Genomic DNA, 12133 nt, shown 5'->3' with positions numbered 1-12133 from the left:
CACATTGAAAATGACTAAATTAAATAAATGTAAAATTCAACATACAAATCAAAAAATAAATTAGGGACTTAAATAAAAACACACATAAATATAGAGGATTTAACATAAATAATCTAAAAAATTACAACTAAAATTAAAATTGGGAAAACAACGAAATCAGGACAATTATAAAATGGCAGAATTCAAAAGCAGTCTTAAAGGTGACTAAAGTGTAAATAAAAGCTAAACCTGTGTGGACCAAATACTAATTTTACTTTAAAGTTACAATGGCTAAACACTAATTAATCCTAAAATGTTAATATAAAACTTAAGTAAAACTTAAACCTAAGCTAAACTAAACTGAACTCTGCCGCTCCTCACGTTTCCTCTTCACTATCCCTTTCTTCTCCGATCGTTCTTCTTCACCAATCTCATGACCACCGCTCAACGGTGGCCAGAGAAACTGAAACTAATCCTAAACCAACATCCACGCCCCGGTTTTCCCTTTAGATCACAAACCCAAAACTAAGAGCTCGCTAAATCGACCTCCAGAAGACAAAAAAAACAGTTCGTATGTCTCTCGAAACCAAACCACCATCGCTCGCCTCTAGACACTTTGACTCGCACTACGCTGGCGACCTACGACAAGGAATCAACGATGAGGTAAAATATCTCACTTTTCCTACTATTTTTTTTACACACCACATGCCAACGATCCCTGAATTCTAAGGTTGACGAGGAGGTTAAACCCCAACATTTACTCCGACGAAACTACCCTACATCAACGAAGGGACCATCCACCATATAGAGAAATAAACTTCCCTCATTCTAAAGAATCTGCTATGCTGTAAACGGACGACTAAGTAAGTTACGACTAGTGCCAATTTCGATCGAGACCCAAAACAGACATAAATAAAATGGAACTATTTTATATCTTTATTCCTATTTGTTTTAGAACATATGATGTTTATTATTTAGAAGCATAAATAATAATAATAACATGTTGATGGACTGCTAGTGTTGCTTTAGAAACTTACTGCTTGTGCTAGTATTGCTCTTAAATTGCGTAGGTGATATTGTGCTTTGTGCCAGTATTGCTCTTGAATTGCAATGGTGATATTGTTGAAAAATGAATGATGTGTTGCCTTTTACATTGCTTCCTTCCGCTCCCTAAAATGGATTTTTAACACTGCTTTTACACTATTTTTTCCTTAGTTTTGAATCAGGTAGTAGAACTCTTTTCACTTTTTTTTCTCTTCTTTTCTACAGTTGTTGATATCTCCCAATAAAAATCGACCCTCTTTTTTGATAGTTTCCAGTGGTTAAAAACCCCTCAAAACTGACCCCCACTCTCTATCTAGTGGTTAATTTTAACTACTAAAAACTGACCCCAATTTCTCTCATCTTTAGCTTGCCGCTGCTGTCCATCGGGCTTGAGATGGACCTCCATCTGGTTTGGGCTCATCTGGGCTCTCATTGCTTCGGGTCTGCTCCGACTTTGCCCCGGATAAATCGAGCATCTACAGCTGCCCCTCTTTGCTCATTGTCGTGTAACGAGAATAGGGCAAAGATCAAAAGATGATCGAATTTGTCTAGTCATGAGAACTTCAAAAGATTAATCCGCTTCTCTGCTACTTCAGGATAAGCGAAACTTGAAAATCTTCGAATAACGGGTCTGCTCCCTATTCTTTTAAGGAGTATAAGACTCAAACAATCTTCAACAAACGGGTCCGCTCACTATTCCTTCAGAGAGTATAAGACTCGATCCTCAATAAACGTGTCCGCTCCCTATTCCTTCAGAGAGTATAGGACTCGAACAATCTTCAACAAACGAGTCCGCTCCTTATTCGTTCAGGGAGTATGGAACTTGAACATCTTCTTCTTACGGGTTCGCTCCCTCTTTCTCTAGGGAGTATGGAACTCGAACATCTTCTTCTTACGGGTTCGCTCCCTCTTTCTCTAGGGAGTATGGAACTCGAACATCTTCTTCTTACTGGTTCGCTCCCTCTTTCTCTAGGGAGTATGGAACTCAAACATATTCTTCTTATAGGTTTGCTCCCTATTTCTCTAGGGAGTATGAAACTCAAACATATTCTTCTTACAGGTTCGCTCCCTCTTTCTCTAGGGAGTATGAAACTCAAACATATTCTTCTTACAGGTTTGCTCCCTCTTTCTCTAGGGAGTATGGAACTCAAACATATTCTTCTTACAGGTTCGCTCCCTTTCTCTAGGGAGTATGGAACTCAAACATATTCTTCTTACAGGTTCGCTCCCTCTTTCTCTAGGGAGTATGGAACTCAAACATATTCTTCTTACAGGTTCACTCCCTCTTTCTCTAGGGAGTATGGAACTCAAACATATTCTTCTTACAGGTTTGCTCCCTCTTTCTCTAGGGAGTATGGAACTCGAATATCTTCTTCTTACGGGTTCGCTCCCTCTTTATCTAGGGAGTATGGAACTCGAACATCTTCTTCTGCTTTACTACTTTCTTGTGAAGACTTCTAGATGATTTGCTTCACTACTCTCTCGTGAAGACTTAAGTTTGATTTGCATCGAAGGTCGAACCTGAAAATCAAACATTATCAATCATTAATGTGTGCTTGAAAATTTGAAAATCATTATACTCAAAAATTTAGAATTTAAGAGAATCTTTTCGAATTCATTTCTCTTGTGAGAACTTGTCTCGCCGCAACTAAATGCGAGAGTCTTCCTTAACTTGACTGTCATTTGAACCCCTCCCTTCCTGGGACATTGAATCGGTTAATAACTCCTCGCGCACGTTTTCTTTTCTTTGTACTCGAGAAATTTTGCTTTTTCTCCTACATCTGATAGTCTGATGGTTTGCTCCAACACTCTTCCGAGAAGGTTTAAAAAGGATATGCTTCACTACTCTTCGATGAAGGCTTAGCTTTGGTTTGCTTCACTACTCTTTAGTGAAGGCTCAAAATGGATTTGCTTCACTACTCTTTGGTGAAGACTTGTCTTTGCCCCAATCTTCTGTGTACAAGTCACTTTAATCGAGTGATTTCTCTTTTCATACGCGAACATCTCTATTTTTCTTCTATATCTGATGGTTCTCACTTTAGAGTAATACTTCTTCTGTGGATTAGACCTCTCAATTCTTCAGGGTATGCCTCTCTAAATGTGATTTCTTACGTTTGAGGTTTAAAATATTCCTTTCGACTTTTCGGGCTTTTGACATCATGCATCTTCTCTTTTCACTGGAAGATCTGTCAAAACCATGTGTTTATGCATGAAACATGAACACAAATGCAATTAAATGTATTAGTGTAATGCATTTTCTTTTATGGAAATGATGTTCTCATGAATGCATAAATGCCGATTTCATCTTCATTTGACTTCAAAGTGGTGAACTTAGTCTTCTTATACTTGATCATTCCTTTCCAGGATCTGCTTTATATACCCGTGTAGCAACTCATAGTTTCCAACTTGCATTTTTGACGAGCCCTCTGATCTTCTTCTATCTCCTTGTCGTCTTTGTTATCTATCTTTATTTCGCAGAAAATGTTTTCTCTCTCAACTTCTTGCTATGGTCAGAAGCATGATTGTGTTGCCCTGTTTTTGGAGACTATGTACATGACTGCGCCAAACTCCACAAAGGTCAATGGGATAGTTGTATCTATTCTGCTTTAACTCATATCACAAGGAGGATTTATCCCAATTTTTCATGTCACCATATCATTTTTCATTTTAACCTTGGAGTTGCGTATGACAACCTTCATCTCGGATAATGGAAACAAAACATGATCGCAACATTGATTCAGCATCCTATTTACTGGTTCGTAAATCATTTGTCAACACATTCATCTTTTCTTGTGGCTTCTGCCTATATCTTTTAACCAGAGAAGCTCTTTGCATAACGTCCAGAGTTTTTGTATGGGATTACAAGAATACCAAAACTCAATGAAGATTAAAGTGGGATGTTTTGGCTCGCTAACATTGATGCATGTGACATCACCAGAATAATGCAACTGATGATGGACAAAATGATCATATATGGTAAACTCCACTGTCACTGTTTCACCATTTTCATTCTTCATACATTTTTATCCCCTTGGAACCATTTTTCAATTCAATGATCGTTCCACATGTCTTCATTGGCTTCTAAAGATGCCCCACAATAATACCTTTAGCTGGAACAAGCCTTCAAAATGCCCCAACATTTCAAGTTGTAAGACTCACTCTCAACGTCCTCTTGGTCTGAATCTTGTCATTTCATCATGATGTGGGTTCACTCATGCCCCAATATTATCTTTTACTGGTACGGGTCTTCAAAATGCCCCAAAACCTCAAATTGTAAGGCTTATTCTCAATGCCTTCTTCGTCCGAATCATGTCATCTCAAAATGATTGGGGTTCAGTCATGCCCCAATGTGGGTATTCACGGCTCTCTTCGTACCAAAATCTCTTGACTTTGAATGCTCAAATTCTAGTGCCGCTACACAACAATATAGCCGAATATCTTGAGGGATTCTCTTCATGTTTCCCTAAACACTTAATAAGTGATCAATTCTTCTAAAAAAATGTCTTGTGCTTTTATACAAGTCGTAAAATGTGCCTCTTCTGAATGATGATATCATCTTCTTCTTGATGGGTTACTGATAACGTCACAAGGAAACGTTACAAGCTCCATTCCTTAGTCCTTCTGATTTCTCATACTATTTGCTTTCAACACTGTGGAATGCTTCATGTTCTGGCATCGCTTATTCTTTCTTCAATAGAGGCAAAAAGAGCCTCGTCAACCTCAAGGACCTTTCACATTTAAGACTATCCTGTTTGAAAATATTTTTCCCTTTTCTCTTATTTTAGGGATCAAAGAATGAAATAATTTTGTAAAACACTGCCCCTTAATTCAGGCTCACAATTGAATCAAATCATAAACAAGAGTTCACAGAATATCAAAAGAATCAATAGCTCTTTAATATTCTCAGGGTTATAGCTTTTTGACAAGTGTCAAAATTGAGGGGTTAGTTTCAGGTTGGCTTACTATTTTCTAAGGTTTCAACCACCGAAATATCATTTCCTTCTCAGTCATCGTGAATATTGCAATATGCCCTTATTTTTTTGGCTTGGTATTTTAATCGGATGCGGACAAAATGACGCAACTAGCATAATCCATTACTGGACTTTCTAGAACACTTCCATTTCAGTTCTCTGAAATCTTTCATTTGTTCAAGCCTCGTAGACTCCTCTAACCAAGGTAGAGCAGAAATATCGATCTAAAAATGAAATTTCTGAGTGCACGTGTGAAATTGACTATAACAGGTGTTCCTTATCTCCCTTAGTCCATTTTTGCCGTCACTCCTTATTTATAAAATTGATTTAATTTGCCATTGTCTAGCTAGCTGAAATCAGCTTTATTGTAATTTGCCTTTATCGGGCTAGCTGAAGAATTCATCTCATCACAAAGTCTTTGACTTGACAATCACAGTGGAGCATACACCGAATTGCCAAGTACCCGATTAAGGTCATGGTTTGAATATAATCTATTCATAAAGCCAGGGCTTTCGAGTTTCCTCTATAACCAATTGCTTTAGCGGAATAGCTCAGCTTTATTGTATACATATAATATAATCATCTTTATCAGGGTAATTGAATTCTATCCATAAAGTCGGGGCTTTTAACCAATTGCTCTAGAGGGACAGCTCAAGCTTTATTATATACATATACTATTATAATATGGGTATACGGATCCAATTTCTTAAGCTTGTCAAGAAGAAACTGTCATAGTCTAGGTGTTGTTGAAAGTCAGAAAATTTCATCGTTAGAGTTCAATTCCCAAGCAACTGACCTAAACTAGACTCATCTACTCGACTATTCCATCCGTAAAGATCATAATCATCATCGAACGTCGTCAACAAAAGTATGGTCTAGATAGTTTTGTAATGTCATACGCAAAAGATGCCCCATGTTGTCCGCTCCTATGCATATCTGAATACTAAGCCTATGGTTCATTCTAATATGATAGAAAAAGGCTATATCGGTCCCTGCAATAAAAAGGTATGGTGTTCAATTGTATCTTCTGGGGATAAAGTCAAGGTCCTTATTTTATCATGTTTCAACCTTGTCATTTTGTCAAAAACTTATAACTCTAACCATTAAAGAGCTTTTAATTCAATTGATATTCGAAGAATTTCAAATCATGGATTTGATTCAATGATCACCATTCTTAAAGTAACATGAGTTCATTTAAATATCATTATATATATAAAAAAACTGAGAAATGATGAAAAACAAGTTCAAACATGATGTTGCAAATGGGAAATGCGATTGTGGTAGAGTACAACCTTCACTTGTTCAACCAAAAGGCCCTACTTTCCCTAGAATGGCGGGTGCCCCGTTGGATTAGGGTTTTTATCCGCATTCTCTCCCCATATCTCGATCATTTCTTGTGTCAGGACTCCTTTATCAACGAGATTTTCTATCTCTTCCATCAATGGTATGCACTTGTCAGTGGGATGACCTAATGCCCCCATATGAAAATCACAAGCACTATTCGTGTCGTAGCCATAATCGGATGGGCTAGTCTTCATTCTTAATGGCCTTGGAGTGAGGTACTGATTCTTGATTAAAGGGGATAACAAGTCGGAAATGGGCACTTGAAAAACCTTGAGGGTCGTATTTTCCCAAGACATCTTCTGCGGCCAGTCTCGGACTACCTCTCCTTTAACTTTCTTCTTGTTACTTCCCACTTCTATCTTCTTTTTTAGCATCAAAGAGGTCTCAAGAGTTGAGTCCTTTATCTCTGCTTCACATATCTTGATTTCCTTGATTTTATTTTTCTCCTTTTCAACACTCTCTTTGGCATGTACTTCACTTGTTTCAACCCCATCAACTTTATTCTGGGGATTAATTTTCAACTGCTGAGCATCCACCTCTATAACTCCATGAGCCAAAAGATCTCGAACCTGTCGCTTAAAGTTGCTACAATTCTCAATGGAGTGTCCTCGGGCTCCAGTATGATATTCACAAGTAACATCCTCAATATACCAACTCGGATAAGGGGGCAGCAAAGGCTTGGCCAGACGTGGGATAATCAGCTGGGCTTGGAGCAATTTTGGATATATTTGGCTATATGAAAACTCTTTTGATCCCACTTTCTCCTTGTCGTTATTATGATCATATTGAAGACCTTGTGACTGACCACTGGAACATTCGCTTTGAAGTATAACGTTTGACCAACATCTTGGGAGAGACGTTGATTTGCAAATCTCCCTTCATCGATAAGTTTTGAACTTCCGGGGAGCTTAGGTTTTCCATTTTCAAAGCATAACAACCCTTCCGTGATGAAGTTTTGAACTTTAAATCTCAGGATCGTACAATCTTCTGTAAAGTGGCTAAACTCATGAGAATGATAACCACATGATTTCTTGACACCTTGCCAGTCTGGACGCAAATAAGTATTTTACCTTGGAGGAAAAGGCTTTAGAAGCCCACTTTCAAAGAGAAATGGTAACAAGTCTGAATATGAGATCGGAATCGGAACCATAGGTGTCCTCTTCTTCTTCTTTCTATTCTTTTTGGCCTTCTTTACTGACACTTGAACCTCCTCTATGCCTCTTTTCTTTGAGTCCAGTTCCACTTTCGTATTAGAAGTTTCGCCCTTAATTTTTGTTTTTCCCAGTATGATCTCCGTAGCATCTTCTAGAATCTTATTTAATTTTTGGAGTTGACTTGAATTACCACATCCCCTAACAGGTTCTTGATCAGTTGCTATCATCACATTGGCTGCACCACTAACATTCAGATTCTCACCCGAAGTCTTCATATTTTCTTGTGTAATAGGGTCATCTGATGATTTATCCCCATATATCACTGTAATCATCATGCTCATCAACTTGGACATCTGTCCCCTGGATTCAACTTGGAACTTCCTTGCTTCATCAATCATTTCTTGTTGGGTCCTTACGAGCTGTTCTTGAATTCTCTCGATCTTACTAACTCGTGCTAAGAACTCATTCATTGTTGTTTATCTTTCCATAAACACGTCTCAGGGTAACTTCAATTTAATTTCAGAGCTTCTGCCACATCATCCTTCACGAGTTACTCTCATATTTTCATGATTTATGCATGTAAAAATGCTTAAATTAAAGCGATGTGAATGCAAATGTGGATGCAAAAATGCAAATGCAAAAGGTGTTAATCCCAAAAGTGACCACTATAGAACAACCTTCATTTAGACAACAAGATTTCATTACACCATGTAATCAAAATACAATTGTGATTCTTCATTTCCTTGAATCATACTCTTCATGGAATCTGGCATTGCATCTCCAAAATGGTCGGCGTATTTTATCACATTTGATGAAATCGATTGCCCTTGAATTGAATCTTGGAATCTCCATCTCCACTTTCAATGGAAAGTGCTCTTCACTTTTCGTCCTTGGCATTACTGCATCTATCTCCTGAGGGAAGATCTTCATGATGTCTTTCTTTATGGATCAGTCTTCAATCAGTTTCAAATTTCTTCATTCATTATATGTCATTCTTCATGAATCATCTGAACGCCTCTGGATCTCCCGATTTTTATTACATGATTAAGAATTTCTTGTCTCATTATGACCAGTCTTCTTATTAGTCAATCACTTGCGAATTAACACCTTTGGATGACATGAAGATGCAAATGCAATAAAATCAAAATAAAATATAACAAAATGGGTTAGTACACATAATATAAACAACAAAATAATAAGTATCAAAGTCATTAAATAAAACCTACCCTCACATGCTGGCTACCCAATCATGCTTTAGCAAATCCTACCCAACATGATATCTACCCCCATGCCTTGTCATTCACAAAAAAAAATCCTAACTGCATGATATCTAATTCGCATGCTTGTTCGAGAAAAATAAACCTAGCCGCATGATTTCTACTTCGCATACATGCTCAAAAAAATAAACCTAACCGCATGATTTCTAGTTCGCATACATTTATTCAAAAAACGAAATTATATGACTCAAAAAGCTTTTCCATGTGTTCCCTCCTCACGGGACTCTTAAGGTTCAGGTTAGGCTCGACCTAAATTTGGGCTCTATGTTCACTATATGCTGAGTTCGATTCTAAAGTAATAGGTTCTCGAATTGTCCTTGCCGGTGCCCCCTTGGGCTGCCGAACCCTCAATCTTGGCCCATCACAGGCTTTAGGGGATCGAGTTCAATTTCGAGGGAACACACCTCCTTATGTCCATGCGGAGGTGAATACCATCACGAGGACCATAAGGCGTGAGCTCCAGGAGCGATCTACTATCCCATGCGGAGGTGAAAACCACACGAGGGCATAGTCTCTCACTCCTACTTAAATAGGACGGAGCGGGGTTTTAGCTCATGTTATGATAATGCAACTGTGCAGTGTGTGAGGAAAAGCGAAAAAACACATAATAAAAGTACTCAAAAATTAATTCTCAATTCACAAATAATCTGAAACCATTAGCAAACAGATCAGTACAACTATTTAATTGTTAATCGAATTAAATCAAAATACAAACAAAACTTATTAAAAACCAAACAAGGGATCAAAAATCAAATTAAAACGAATTTGTAATTTTCAATTGCAAAGACAATTAATTAATCGACTATCAGCCTGACTCTCTAAAAAAAAGTTCCCCAGCAGAGTCGCCAAGCTGTCGAAACGATTTTTTTCTTAAATTTGAAAAAGTGAGATTTAAAAACCACATGAATTCTTAATTATCCTCTTTCAAATGATTTTTAATTTAAAAAACAAATGCGGTTTAAAAGGCCTCTCGTTTCGAAAAATTTTGGATTTTCTTTACGATCGAAAAAATACAGTTCAAAGAGTCGCCACCAATATTTGATTAGGGTGTGATTGGGCACCCAAAAATGTTTGTTATTTTAAAAAAAATTAATTTTAATTAAAACAACAAATTAGGGTATGCGTTACCAAAATCCAAGTTTGGGAGTCGGTTACGTGCGGGGAATGATTAGTACCCCCACAATGCCCTAAATCGGTACCTCGTCGATTAATTAAAGTCTTTGCAATGAACTTTACAAATTCAAACTTAATTTGATTTTTGATCCCATAAAACAAAGATGTAAATTTAAAAACATTCAAAAGCACCCAAATAAATTAAATTAAAATTACCAAGTCGTTTTAGAAAGATAAAGAATGTTCGATTATTTACAAATATCGAGACCAGATCTTAAAAGCTATAACAACCTTTTCTCGATAAATTTAAATAAATGAACATTTCCTTTTCTTTCGTTCCCAAATTTTAGGTGACGAATCAATTTTTTTGTTTCACTTTCGGGATATACTTTTATTTTAAAATCATTGAAAGCGGACCTCAAATCAGTTATGACTGCCCACTTAAAACGATTTTAAATTAAAAATATATTACTCTTAATCCAATTATGTAAAATGTTGAGTTATGCAAATAAGGCTATCATGCAAATTGTGAAAAAAATATCATGCTAAAATCAATTAAACAAAAATAAAAAAAACATACAATGTGACATACAAAAATTATATACATACATTTTAAAATTAAAAGTTATAAATTATGCACATTAACATATTATATATACAAATGTGACTTAAATACCAAAACGAAAACATGACATGCTAAACTATAAATTTAAAATATATATATATACATTGAAAATGACTAAATTAAATAAATGTAAAATTCAACATACAAATCAAAAAATAAATTAGGGACTTAAATAAAAACACGCATAAATATAGAGGATTTAACATAAATAATCTAAAAATTACAACTAAAATTACAATTGGAAAAACAACGAAATCAGGACAATTATAAAATGGCAGAATTCAAAAGCAGTCTTAAAGGTGACTAAAGTGTAAATAAAAGCTAAACCTGTGTGGACCAAATACTAATTTTACTTTAAAGTTACAATGGCTAAACACTAATTAATCCTAAAATGTTAATATAAAACTTAAGTAAAACTTAAACCTAAGCTAAACTAAACTGAACTCTGCCGCTCCTCACGTTTCCTCTTCACTATCCCTTTCTTCTCCAATCGTTCTTCTTCACCAACCTCACGACCACCGCTCAACGGTGACCAGAGAAACTGAAACTAATCCTAAACCAACATCCACGCCCCGGTTTTCCCTCTAGATCACAAACCCAAAACTAAGAGCTCGCTAAATCGACCTCCAGAAGACAAAAAAAACAGTTCGTATGTCTCTCGAAACCAAACCACCATCGCTCGCCTCTAGACACTTTGACTCGCACTACGCTGGCGACCTACGACAAGGAATCAATGATGAGGTAAAATATCTCACTTTTCCTACTGTTTTTTTTATACACCACATGCCAACGATCCCTGAATTCTAAGGTTGACGAGGAGGTTGAACCCCAACATTTACTCCGACGAAACTACCCTACATCAACGAAGGGACCATCCACCATATACAGAAATAAACTTCCCTCATTCTAAAGAATCTGCTATGCTGTAAACGGACGACTAAGTAAGTTACGACTAGTGCCAATTTCGATCGAGACCCAAAACAGACATAAATAAAATGGAACTAGTTTATATCTTTATTCCTATTTGTTTTAGAACATATGATGTTTATTATTTAGAAGCATAAATAATAATAATAACATGTTGATGGACTGCTAGTGTTGCTTTAGAAACTCACTGCTTGTGCTAGTATTGCTCTTAAATTGCGTAGGTGATATTGTGCTTTGTGCCAGTATTGCTCTTGAATTGCAATGGTGATATTGTTGAAAAATGAATGATGTGTTGCCTTTTACATTGCTTCCTTCCGCTCCCTAAAATGGATTTTTAACACTGCTTTTACACTATTTTTTCCTTAGTTTTGAATCAGGTAGTAGAACTCTTTTCACTTTTTTTTCTCTTCTTTTCTACAGTTGTTGATATCTCCCAATAAAAATCGACCCTCTTTTTTGATAGTTTCCAGTGGTTAAAAACCCCTCAAAACTGACCCCACTCTCTATCTAGTGGTTAATTTTAACTACTAAAAACTGACCCCAATTTCTCTCATCTTTAGCATGCCACTGCTGTCCATCGGGCTTGAGATGGACCTCCATCTGGTTTGGGCTAATTTGGGCTCTCATTGCTTCGGGTCTGCTCCGACTTGGCCCCGGATAAATCGAGCATCTACAACGTAAAATTTGGGAACGAGAGAA

Source organism: Hibiscus syriacus, unplaced genomic scaffold (assembly GCF_006381635.1).
Source record: "Hibiscus syriacus cultivar Baekdansim isolate YM2019G1 unplaced genomic scaffold, ASM638163v2 tig00004258_pilon, whole genome shotgun sequence".
Classification (NCBI taxonomy): domain Eukaryota; kingdom Viridiplantae; phylum Streptophyta; class Magnoliopsida; order Malvales; family Malvaceae; genus Hibiscus; species Hibiscus syriacus.
The sequence above is the reverse complement of the archived record's forward strand: the minus strand, read 5'-3'. Positions refer to the sequence as shown.